Source organism: Pinus tabuliformis, chromosome 2_2 (assembly GCF_031772625.1).
Source record: "Pinus tabuliformis cultivar Carrire ecotype Pingquan chromosome 2_2, CPIR1, whole genome shotgun sequence".
Classification (NCBI taxonomy): domain Eukaryota; kingdom Viridiplantae; phylum Streptophyta; class Pinopsida; order Pinales; family Pinaceae; genus Pinus; species Pinus tabuliformis.
In genome coordinates, this window is record NC_142300.1 from 973202506 (window position 1) to 973216070 (window position 13565).

Consider the following 13565-nt stretch of genomic DNA (forward strand, 5'->3'; position numbering starts at 1 on the left):
ATCGTCATGCTAAAAACTAAATAATTCGGAATGAGAGTTCGGAAGTATAATAAGGGTTAGGTAGTTGGCATCAAAAGTCTAAGGATGAGGTGCTCGACTCGCTTGACGAATCCGAGAATAAGGCTTTTGAATCCAGTCATATACTAAGGCTATATTTCTGTCTCTCTCTGGTAAGAGAATAAGGCCGATGTCTTCTGTATGTCTCCGGGAATAAGGCTATATTTCTCTCTCCGATAAGAGAATAAGGCTAAGGGTCTTTCCGGTAAGATACTAAGACCTTTTGTCTGTATGTCTTTAGGAATAAGGCTACTTCCTGTCTCTAGGAATAAGGTTGCTTTCTGTCTCTCTCTAGTAAGAGACTAAGGCTACTTTCCATCTGTCTTTCTCCGGTAAGATAAGACGGCTGTCGAATTTGGCATAAAAAGGGTCTAATCTAATTAGGGTGAGTTGCTCTCTCTACTTGTTGGACCAATAATAGAAGAACGTAGTCTCTCTCTCTGATGAAAGAAGAAGGGTAAGGTAGCAGCTGCCCTTCTTCTTTCATAGGGTCCTCTCATCATTTCATGTATAAGAAGGCTAGGAGTGTCTCTCCATTCATATCAGAAGGCAACATTCAATCTGTCTGTCTTTCTACGGCATATGAAAAGGGTGAGGTGGTCAACTCACTGGACCAATAATACTAAGAAGGCTATGGAATCGGGTAATATAAGAAGGTTAAGGCTATGTCCATCTGATTGGGTAAGAGAGTGCTTTCTGCAGAATCTGGTCTAAGGCATAATCTCGTAATAAAAGAACGTAGTATATCTTTCTTTCCTCTCCTTATATTGAGAGCGATGGCGGCCTTTTAGTCGAGAGTTCACTTCCTCACCCATTAGAATGAGTGAGTCCCTACCGGGCCTCTCCTTGACAGTCGAGTGTGCTATCCTTGATGCTTATTGGGTGGTGGGCATATGAATGAGTGAGCAATTATTCCTCACCCTGTCGGCCCTCTCCTTGACAGTCGAGTGTACTAATGCACCCTCACCATTGGAATAGTAAGCAATTCTATCCCTTGATGCTTATTGGGTGCCCCTCTCAAATAAGTAACTAAAGGTTGGTCGAGCCATGCTTCGCATCCTCTTTGGCATCGAAAGTGTAAATAGGATGAATCATTATAGGAAGGCTAATGGGGTGGTTCGTGTCTCTCCCACCCCATAGGTGCGGTAGGAAGCATCAGGTAACGAGGGTAAGGGCAATGTCTGTTCGAGCTCCCACACTTAATAGGAAAGGGTCGGGCGATCATAAAGCAAATATTACTTGCCTACCCACCTCTCTTTAAGCACAATCTTGCATTCATTAAGGATGCATAAGCATGTTGTACTGTTAAGGAGAGGAAGGGATTTGGTTTTCTCCTTGCAGGTAGACCCTCTCACTGGTGAGTGAATGAGGTGAAATCATCTTGCCTGGCCTGTCTCAATCCAAGTGCCTAACTGGAGGGAGGGAGTCGAGCAGAGAGTGTGTAATACAGCCGAGTGTGAAAGTGATCCATCTCACTTGCAAGCATTAATTCATAGCATCAGCATTCATGAATCCATCCCCTCCATGTCCATCCTTTTGCCTTAATCGCTCAATTCAGACCCCGTTTAATCTAGAAACGAGATAGACCCATACCCCTCACAAAACTTACCGCTATGAAATGCAGCCTACCTGCTGGGCTGGATTGGAGGAATGACCAAGCATTATATACGATGATGCAAAAGAGGTTCATACAACATGAAAACATACCCAAGAAATAAAAGGACCCCTTCACCACATACCCAGGAGAAGGAAGTGAGAAGGAAAGAAGGACCACATAACTTACTGGCCAAGAGAATCAATGTCCCCCAAGTTCCCACCAAACGAGATTGATTTATGGCCTAACCAAGTCCGGCGCAGGCACTAAGTTTCGTTGGACCAGATCTTAGAAAACCTCCTCATTCGCTATTTTTGATTAATAAGAATGCTTTGTTAAGGGGGCCAAGGCCCCCATATACTATCATCGTGGTACTGAAATTGGATTTTCTTATTACTGAACTATGCCTTTTCATGAAGGTTCCCTATGATAGCCGGGATGGACTTGATTGCTTGTTGAGCACCTTTATGCTTGCTTTGTGGGCTTTACAAAAGAAACCGAAGAAGCTGGGTCAACCTCGAGATTGACAAGAGAACTTGAAAGATGGTACAATTCAACACATACCCCCTTCACCTTTTCACACCCATATCCGAAGGAAAAGTCCCCCAGCAATGGCTGACAAAAGAAGTTCCACATACCCCTGGACGGGTCGAGGTTCACGACGGTATTCACCTAGTACAGGGCTGAATGAGGCACACTGTGAGTGTTTCACCACTAGTATACCTCATAAGAGAGAGTGACTAATGCTTGTTATATACGATTCACCAGTTGAAGATCAGACGACGATATACACAGAGAAGCCATACAGGTCAAGGAGAGGGGCGAGATAGAGATCATTTTGGGAAGGGAGGTAGAAACATTCAGGGAGAGGTTCGGTTGAGCCATTCACGTAGGGCAATAGGTAGTGTGTTCATCAGGTCAGGTAGTGCCAGTCAGGGAGAGAGGTCATTATGTAGTCCCAATGTGAGATGCACCCATTCACCAGACGATGAGAGAAAGGAGATAAGGAACACATCACCAGCCGAGAGCAGCATGCCCCCAAAAAAGAAAGCATAAACCTTGCCCCTCGAAGGGACAAGCAGCTTCACACCTTGCTTACATATATGAAACAAAAGGTTCCTACAACACTGAACTTTTCAGAACACAACAGGTTCCTACCTTGAGGGGATGGAAGGAATGACGAAGCGTTACCTTGATTCACCATTCGAAGATCATACGTCACAGATAGTGGCCATATGAACCATTCATCATAAGGCTAGAGCTTAAAGCCAAGTCCATGTCCACCAAGCCCAAGCCACCTAGTCCAAGTAGCGCACCCACTGAGGAAAGGAAGTATGCACAGTCCGCATAAAGCAACCTTCCAGTATATCTAAGGAACCTGCCAAGTCTCCACGTCTACCAAGGCCACCCAATCCATGTATACCTAACACAGTACGCTATGGTACGAGGATGAGTGAGTGAGTCATAGGCCCCCTTTCATTAAGGGTCTATGATAGCTGAGCTAGAAGGTCATTAACATAGGAGGGTCATTACCAATAGCCAGTTATAGTCAACCATACAGACTTCCCATGCTTGCCTGGAAAGAGATTCATTTACAACATCTTTTGAGAGGGGTTCCAATGGATGGACATGAATGAGGACTAGCCTGGAGGCCTAGCCTACCATAGGTCATAGTAGCATAGAAATCAAACCTCAAACCTTGAGCTCGAACCTCTATGGAGAAACCATAGACCTCTACCCTCTTCCTCGACCTACACCCTAGACCTAGACCCTCGACCTCTAAAGACATGTAGTTTTACTTACAATCATATCGCTTTAGTTCCCTAGTTCCACTAGACGTTAGAGAATCCCCCCATGAGGTGATACCACCCACTTCCCAAACTCATGCAGCCTAGTCCACCAACTACACCAACAAGTCGATAAGCTTATTCTCTTCTATTTCTTTTGGCAAGTGGAAATAAAGACCTATTGAAGACTCGTTGATCGATAATTGTTATTTAGGTGCTCGTGGTCAGATACTACTAGCCAGGCATACCAAGCGCCTACACTATATGAATTTTGTCTACCTGTACCAAGGCAGAACACCTTACTTACAAGCATGCCTCTGGGGTGGGGGAGATTCCTTATTACATATATACCCCTGTTTTTGCTCCCTTCATTTTATATGAACAAGTGAGAGTGAAAACCCCCACACACAAGAACAGAGACCCCCGGATTCAAACTGAAACAGTGAAAGCAAACTAGATTTCATCTCTCGAGGTCTGCTGATTTGATGTTGATCGGGACAACTAAGCCCACCCTTATCTCTTGATTGAACAAATAAAGAAAGAAATGGTATGGATCTTCCATAATATCAAGTAAGCCAGCCTAGAACAAAACCACAAGTGGAAAGGGCTCGCCTCCACTCCCTTCCCCCTCTCAATCGCAGGGGCCCCTAGAAAAGGTAATTTCTAAGCTCTCGAGGAGTGTGGCCTGGACATATGTTGGCTATTAGTGAAGAAGGGAACAAATTAGACTGTAGGAAAACCAACGGTGTGGCCAGCCAACTTGAATCTGCCTGGGGAGTAGAGCCCCCACTATTCTTCTGAGGTAACCAAGTAGAAAGAATGTTAGGTCAGCCAAGAGAAAATCCAATGGATGGAATTACCCCAAACTTCCAACAAGGAACTACCAACAAGAAAGAAGTTAGGCCCTCCCTAGTAATGCTGGAATAGAGTTGAGTTGTCTGCGGATACTTCCTCCCAACCTCGTTCATTCCCCAACTATAGCGAATGAGGCTAGGGCTCCTCGAAACGGCTAGATATTGTATCTTCAATTAGCCTCCCAACTTCAATGAAGTGGCTCATTCGTTATCCCAACTTCACTTCATAATCCCAACGTTCGCTTTTAGCCAGCCAGTCGCCTTCCACTTCTGAATACAAGAAATCTCTCTAGCCAATTGCCTTCCTTTCTCGCCAGTTCTCTCTAAAAAAATCTTTGGGCTAGAAAATGAGCCTCCCAACTATTTTGTTAGGGATAGACTACCTTAAATATAGTTAGTACAACTCCGTCAGAGATTTGAGTGGTGAAAAAATGTCCCACAAATGCCCACCTTTACCCCTTCAACTTTTGCCTTCATCACCAAGTCCCACAGCAGAAGGAATCAGCCTTTCACCCAACAACCTATGGAGTGGGAGTGGAGTGTTGCCCAAACTCTTCTGAAGCCAGGAAGGAATATCAGTAGGGAGGGGATGACATAGATTCTCATTCCTTACCTTGTTTCGAACCCACCCACCTGCAAGAAACAACTAGACCTAGAGCCATTCATAATGCACTTAGTTAGTTGGTACTGTTACCTTCTCTTAGAAACATTGGATGGAGGATAGATGGGGTCGATTAGCCAATATGGACAGTTTCGCTTTATCTTCTATCCTGAAATGCAGGCCAAATTTCTTGCGTGCAATTATGGTCCATTAGAGAACCTCGTTGGATTGATAATAAGCTTATTACTGATAGGAGATGCCTAGACAGCCAGCACTGCCAAACAAAGTATTTGATTACACTTGATTAAGAAATTGCTTAGTGGGGAATGCTATGAACCCTTCTCTTATAAGGAACCAGTATAAGGACCGGATCACCTTACCCAGACTTGTTGATTACTGCATTTGATCCTTTACTTATGAGTATCCATCGGTTTAACAAACTTGAACTTACTACCTTGCCTTATTATGAATAACTCTTACGGGTACCACATATCCCTTTTGGGTACCGCTATGAACTATTCCACTTAGGAATGAAGTGAGTGAGACAAGTCTATAATTAGAACCAAATATTTTACCTTATAACCGATGATGGATGGAGTCCTATAACAAGGATTCTCAGTGGGGTCCAGTTGAACTAGCATAACCAGCAGGGTAGGGCCTGCTGATTGAACTGAAGGGAGGGGAAACAAAGGAGGTAGGCAACTGGAGAACATCAAGGACGGGCTCCTTCACTCAAGGTAGGAACTTCAGAATGCTCAACTGCCCTAATTTTATTAACTAGGCTGCCTTATTATAGGAGGTACAGTAGAAAACAAAGTCTTACCCTGTACCAATGGTTTCATTAGTTGAATTCCGATTAGTCCCAACAAGGATGGATGTCTAGGATGAATACTTTATTTCACTCCCAGCTGAAATCAATCCTGCTGCATGAGAAGACTTTCTTGAACTATCGTTGACCTTACTTCCCTCAGTTGGCGTCCCTATCTCCCTCGTTCATTAAGAATGGGGTCCCGGTCGATACAAACAAAAAATTGTCTTGCCTGCTCGGACCAGATCTTTCCTCCCTCGAAGAAAACAATTAGATGGCCATGGTCCAGCTAGTGGAATGAAACTACCCCATGAAGAGAATATCCTGCCTCATTCATTCTCCTCATTGAGTTCCAGATGGATAAGGTTAAGTTTAGTCTATTAGCAGGATAGGCTCCAAAGTGCAGGTGCCATCGTGGGTGAGGGAACGAAAGGCATCCTCGGTTAGGGGGCAACTACAATACTCCCTGCTTTGTTGAGCTATTGATTATATTTGTTGAGTTGGAGGAGAATGAAAGAAAGCGAGCACCTCCCCTCTTACACATAGCCCAATGTCACCATCAGGGTTAGGTGCCTCACTACACACCATAGAGACCCATTACTACTTCTTACTCGATCTTCTCTTTCCTCACTTTTCTACTAAAGGAGAAACCCTAGCTCACTTGACAACCTGCCTATGGGTGCCTGTTTATCACCAAAGCCTGTGGGCATTTTTCACTTACGACTTGATTCCAGCAACTTGACATGCAGCCAAACAACTCCTTGAATAGTCATTCTGATCCATCCAGCTGGATCTCAAGCCTGGCTCTCGTAATGACTTGTGCAGGCTAATGATTCCAGTGCAGGAGGTTCTTGCTTTCGTTCATTGATCTATCATCAAGGTGCGAAGTTGCTTGTCCCTCTAGGGGCAAGCTTATTCCCCTTTTGCAAGTCGCCTACATTGGAAAACCCATATTTGGGGTGCCGCCAAACCTATATTTGGGGAAAATACATATTTTAAGGGTAAAGGACCCCCGGCACTAGGGCGGTAGATCTCGGTTTGAGTCTGAGTGTCTTTTCTTCGTTAGCACCTTAGCTGGATTGCTTTTTGTGTCTTGGTTCCACATAACTGCAAAGTCTGCCATAAAGAAAGGGTTTGTTTGGGAGCATGCTGCACGTATGCTTTTTTGTGATCTTTGAAACATATCAAGTGAGGAATCTACGCATCCAATAAGCTTAGCAATGATAAGAGATGGAGTAGTTTGAGAGATACATGCATAGATAGTTAAGCCAGCCATTGAGATTCGATTTCATTTACAAAGGTGTTGCTTGCCGGAGAGACGAAAGTCAGATTGCTTTTCTTTATGTGTCTCGGTTCGACCCCGGGCATCTCTGTTCTATGTCACCGAATATGCTCGACCAACCATCTGAGGAGCGAGGGTGAAGAGCGTAGGAACTCCAAAATAGAGGGGCGAAGCCACTCATCCGACCATCAGGAGGGTGGGGGTTTTGATGCTTACTTTTTCAATATCTTAGATTTACATATTGAGAGGGGATGATCCACCGGATTCATAGCAACACCTCGAACAATGGGGAATTTGTCTCACTCACCACTGGCTTGGTCCTGCTGAGCTTTTCTTTCGTAGATGCTCTGTTCCTAATGATATGAATGCCGACCAAGACAATGAGTAAGTGACTGCTGGTCATTATTTATATATGTAATAATGCATTGATAGCTGATAGTCATTTCTGGGAATCCATGACTGGAAGAAAAGCATAATTTCATTACGCTTTCTCTATAGAAAATGCTACTATGGGCATATTTCATTATCTCTCTTATTGGTCAATAATGACATATATAATATATGATTTGAGTCTCCCTCATTCATCCAGCGATGGCATAATGACATATATAATATATGCTTTGAATCTCCCTCATTCATCAGAGTGGGATGGACAAGATCTCTTTGAGATTCGCTATTGCTGGATTCCCCCCAACCCTGACCCACCTCTAGACTATTTGTGGGGTTTAAGAAATGCTCAAAGTCAAGTTCATAGAGCCAAGCTAGCCTAAAAGGATTTGTATGGAAAGAAATCAAGACGAATATTGAGAAAGAAGATTGTGGATCTCCATGCGCGTTCAACTTTCGAGTATGCGTAAGCAAGCTCATATGATAAGGAGAGGATGCCGCCAAGAGGGCTCTCAATATAAGGAGAGGACAGATTATGCGTTCTTATAAGTAAGGCAGGCTAGTTCCACTTCTGATGAGGCTGGCCGGAATGTGCAGCCAAAGGGGGGAAACTCATTATTCTTATGACAGGGGCATCCAAAAGGAAGGACTATATTACGGGTGGGTGCATGGAGAGGAGAGGTCAAGATTTCCATTGATTGATTGGACTTGGTTCAATTGATCGCAGCTTACAAAAGAGGCGTTCCAGCAAATAGACAATTCACAACCCACTGCCACCTGCCTACCCTGGCCATGGCACCAAAGGCCCAGGATTTATTTAGTTCACATTCCCCAGTACGCATCCCACATTACCACATCCACGCTTCCCATTCAATACGCATTACCCCTGGTCCGCATCAATCTGTTTTCTTTATCTCTGCTTTCAATACGAGTCCACATTACCACATTACCGGTCAATACGCACCAGCCATATTTAGGGGGGCACTACTAGGGACATGATAGACAACGCGTATTATAGGTGGGCCACTTCACAAGTCACTGATGAGATTGATTCAATATTCATGCATTCAGTCAACCCGCACCAAACAACTCACAAGGGCCCCATATCCTGGACAAAGACCAGGACAAAAAACCGATAGAGACTAGATGCACCTGCAACCTCCAGGAAACTCAAGCGAGTGACAACAGACATGTTGATGGTAGAGGAAGCATTGATTCGATTTTTCATTCTATCCACTGATTAGTATTCTGCGGAGGCAAGTTGATTGGTTCAGTTGGATTCTCAAAATTGATGAGTATTCTGGAGAGGCAAGTTGATTGATTTGATTTCCAAAGCTGATGGGTATTTTGGGGAGGCAAGTTCCAACTGATACATCTTACAAGAGAGGCATCCCCAATGATCATAGCCATCTTACGAGAGAGGTGACCCCAGAAGTCAGTGCCGCTTGTCAATGCACTCATTTCAGGTATCGATATCTTCTTGGATGTCTTGGAACCGATGGAGCAGTTCTTATGATGATGCTTACCTACAACGCACCTGTTTTGAGAAGTTGATGAAATTATTGTTGTATAATTACATATATAATACAAGAATTTGATTAGTACTACCTTAGTTACTTTCTTCAACTTTATGAATTTCATTACTATCGGCTAGGACAAGAAACTTGATTGGAGAAGAAACAGGCTTATGGCTTGCAAACTTACATATACCTCGACCCTTGAAATCGATGGAACCATAGACCTCAAATATACCTCGAACTCGAACCTTTGGCTTTGACTAGTCTTTAGGCCTTACGGCACCTAAACCAAGCCCCGTTTGTAGGAGTTCCAAAGCATTCATCCAATGCGGTCAATAGCTTATTTTTTCTTAGTCAAATTTCGTATTTTCACCGCTCTTCCCTCTCCTTATCAGTGGAGCGCATGTCGGTCCTCTCCTTATCAGTCGAGCCTGCTTAAGCATCCTGAAGCATGACAGTAGTTCATAAAGAGGGGTAGTTCCAACAATCCAACGTAGCTATCCAGCATGAATACCAAATAGGCTAATAAAGTCAATACAATTGATCTAACTAAGTGCATACCCAATGCCTAATCACGTAAGTAGTAGAGAAAGGTAGTGAAAGGTTGGTAAAAAGAGAAAGGTTGGTAACAGTAGTAGGTAAAAATGAAGTAAAGATGTAGGCATAAGGTTCATGATCATGCCCCCCCTTCCTAGGATGATTCCTCAAGCAAGTATAGTTGAATGTCTGTGCAATGCTAAAAGGTGAACCATTCATTCTCAAAAAGTGAGTTAATACATATGCTACGCCATAGTCAGAGTGAAGGGTAAGGGTAGAATACTCTAGCTTCAGTCCCTAGTATCTACCCCATGTCCTCTTGCTTATGGTATGGACTGATGCTAGTGGGAACTTGGCTCAACAATAAACAACCAACAACCCCCTTCCCTCCTTGAGTAGGTCTAGTCCCTTCTCCCTGAGGTCTGGTCTATATGATGTGGGTGCCTTGGTGAATTGAACTAACCTATCTTTTTGGTATGTTGGCTTGAAAGGGGGGTACTTATCTCATAAACTTTGAATGGGTGTGAATAAGGAGTTAGGGGAATGATGATGAGTGCTACCTACAACCTCGCACTGGGGACTACTCTGTTCTCTCTCTCTTGCCTCTCCGATAGGCTAGCAACATCAAAGGACTTGGAAGTATCCTCTATATTCTATATATAGATTAGAACATCATGAATATAATTTAGCCTATGGAAAGGCCCCCTACGGACTTCCGGTAGTCTTAATACTTTTCGTCTCTACTCATTATAGGACTTAGTGCAGCAACGATAGACTACATGTGCCTACACCTATTGAAACACCCATCTGAATGCCCATCGGAGCTCATTGGATCAGAGCAACCGCACCCCTCGTACCTCTCAGCACCTATACCCATTGAACAAAGCACACGCACCGCTGCGCCCCTCCAAGCCTATCGGACGGAAAATGAGGCAGCCAGATAGGATAGTAAGATAGACAACAAACGGATGACACTAATAGGAGGAGATAAGATAGGGAGGCCTAGGAAGAGAGGAGAGGACAATGAACGCCCAAAGGCAATGAGCAATGAGAATGGAACGTACAAAGCGGAGAATGGTTCAATCACTAAGTTATTCCGGTCATTCTTTATATATATAATTATGCTCAATTTTGAGTGGGAAAGTCGCTGGTAATTTCACTAGTGAAAGGGTGGCCTATCAGTTAAGGTCAAATCCTCTACCCCTTCCTTCATAGATTTGTCTCGTAAATGACATACTCAATTTTGCCTTTTTTGGTTTCTTACCTTAGTCGAGTCACTTAACGTACCTTACCTTTCCACGACTTCTTCTTCTAAGGGCAGATAGAGGAGCGTATAGGGTGGCTCCCCCACCCCTTTTGATAGCGATAGGCTAGGTTAACAGAGTAGAATCTACCCTCTTTATATTCCACCTTTGCTTTCATAATTTCCCATCTCTTGAGCCACCACCTTTATTTCAGTGACCACGCCACCTTCTATTACTTCATTTTCCACTTATAGGAAGGCCAGGTGTTCACGTAGGATAACTTGATAGGCTCCACCCTTTCACTAGCGAATTTACCACTTCAAGGCCAGGTTCACGTAGGATGGATCACTTTATAGGCCCATGTTTCACTATTTCAATTCCCACTTTGACAAGCTTTCACGTAGATAAGCAGGCAAGAAATAAGAGTTGCAACAGCAGTATAAAGAGATTTTGATTTACGTGTTAGCGGAGTAAAGTGCTCTTACTTAAAGGCCGGGTTTTTTTTGAATGGGACTATAGTAGCTAGCTTTCTATCCTGCCCGAAGCAAACTCAACCAAAACAAAGCGAAGGGGACAGAGAACAAGGTGAAGGTTACTTCGCACCCAAGGCCTAATGCTCTCCATCTCCATAAAGCTCTCCATATATCTGCTACCCCTCCTATCTAAGCCTATCCTAATACCTACATCCTACAGGCTACTATAGCCAGTAGGAAAAGTAAGGTGCTAGGGATAGAAGAAGGGATAGATACCACCAATAAGCCGGATGTTGCCTGCTACTACATCATCCCTAGGAGGCCTACTATTTCTTTTCTATTGCTTGGGAAGGAGCAACAACCCATTGCATTTCCCTCCCAGAAAAAGAGATAGCGAAGGTAAGGCGTAACGAGATTGGAAAGAGGAGAGGATCACAATCACTAGGTGAATAAAAGGCAGGCCTCTCCCTCACTGCATGTCGAAAGGTGAGGCGCTCATAAGGCAGGGTAGAGCTATCTCTTCTCTCTCTAGTGAGGCCAGCACAAAAGGCTATTTATCTGCAGTTAGGTTAGAAATAACAGTCGTTGGCAGGTCCAGTGATAGCAGTGCGGCAGCGTTGCTTTTTCGTCATTTCCTTTGTAATATTGCTAGTCCCCCCCGCCTGATAGGGATTTACAGGTGGATTTTGTTTCCTCTCGCCAACCCAACCACTCAACTAGGTTGAAAAAATACTGGGGCAATGCTCTTGTCATGTGTATTTTCCTGTTCTTTTCCCTTTGTGCTTGGTTGCTCCATCGAGTTCCCAAGTACTTGGGGCTATATAATGACTATTCATTCCTTTCTTTCATTATTTATGAGATTATCCATAGTGGAAATAATTCTCCTTACATTCAATATTGGTACTCGTTAACCAGTGTGACAGGACAGATCTAGTGGGACTATGTCTCCTAGGACATAGTTCTATGATGACCCTAAAGGGGATTGACCAGTGCTCTAAATGGGAATCCCATCATTTCAATGGCCTACCTTGTGTCCTGCAATGCCCGGGCCTGTCTTATTACATATACTATCAGACAGGATAGGGCGAATTGAGGTACAGAGTCGCTCAACCAAAGGCCCCCACCCAATAAGCATCAAGGAAGCACGCTCGACTATCAAGGAGAGGATGCCCCCTGCAGGGCTCGACCAACGCCCCCCCACCCATTAAGCATCAAGGAAGCATGGCTCGACCAACATTTAGTTACTTATTTGAGAGGGGCCACCCATTAAGCATCAGGGAACTCTAGTTGCTCGACCAATGGGCCGCCATCACCGGCAGGGTGAGGGTGAGCCTGTCAAACTCTCGACCTCTGGGAGAGGTAACGTGGCCCCTCTCAAATAAGTAACTAAGATGAGAAACTCTCTGGGGGGAAGAGAGGCCCCAAAAGAGAGGATGCGCCTAGCAGGGTGAGGTAATGAACGCTCGAATAAAAAGCCACCATCACCCCTACTCCTTTATAGGGGTCACTCACTCATTCTGATGGGTGAAGGGCTCGACCATAAGGGAGAGGAACTTGAGTTGCTTGACCAATGGGAGAGGAAGGCAGGGCTCGACTGTTAAGGAGAGGGATGAAGTCACTCACTCATTCTGATGGGTGAGGGATTTTTAGGCTTGCTCGAACAAAGCCCCGTAAGGAATCTATAAGTACTTCGGCAAGGTGCACTTGGAATTAGAAGAAAGAAGCGGGAATGAAAGGCACGTGAGAAGAAGAGCTTGCTTAGTGGGGTTGTTTGGCTTTGATGGCTATAGGGAGAATCTAGTACCCCTATAAAGAGAAGGCCAGGTTCATTAATTCTAAATTCCCATCCCCATACGCCACGTTCACAAAGGATAATTTACCAGCTCGGTACCTAGCCCTGCCAAACTAGAATCTATTGGTTCTTTAGGCATAAAGCGAGGAAGAAATAGCTAAAACTCATGTTTTGATTCCCTATAAATGGCCATTGAGTGTGTTCTACGGCATTAGCTTTATCCAGTTGCTTCCCATGCATGTGTGCATTTGTTTCTATACCGAATTGTTTACGAGCATGGATGTGCCTATTTGGTTCATCCCACTAATATTGATTCCATAAACGGCACATGATTTGATTACCTATAGTTGATACCTAAGCTAATCCTATAGTCTATCCTATATTGTGCTAATCTCACTAAATAATTCATGAATTGGGTTGTAAATCCAATCTCGATCTTGGCAAACCTTGGTCAACCCAACCTTGGTAATCATAATGTTCCAATCAGTAGCACGAAACAGATCATCATAAGTGATCCTGTAGCTCCGTAATAACTAAAACAATTCAGCGCATCAGTTACTTACGTGAATCCTATGTAATTAGCACCTAAGCAGATCATCATATCAGTACATAACATCATGGAACATATTATA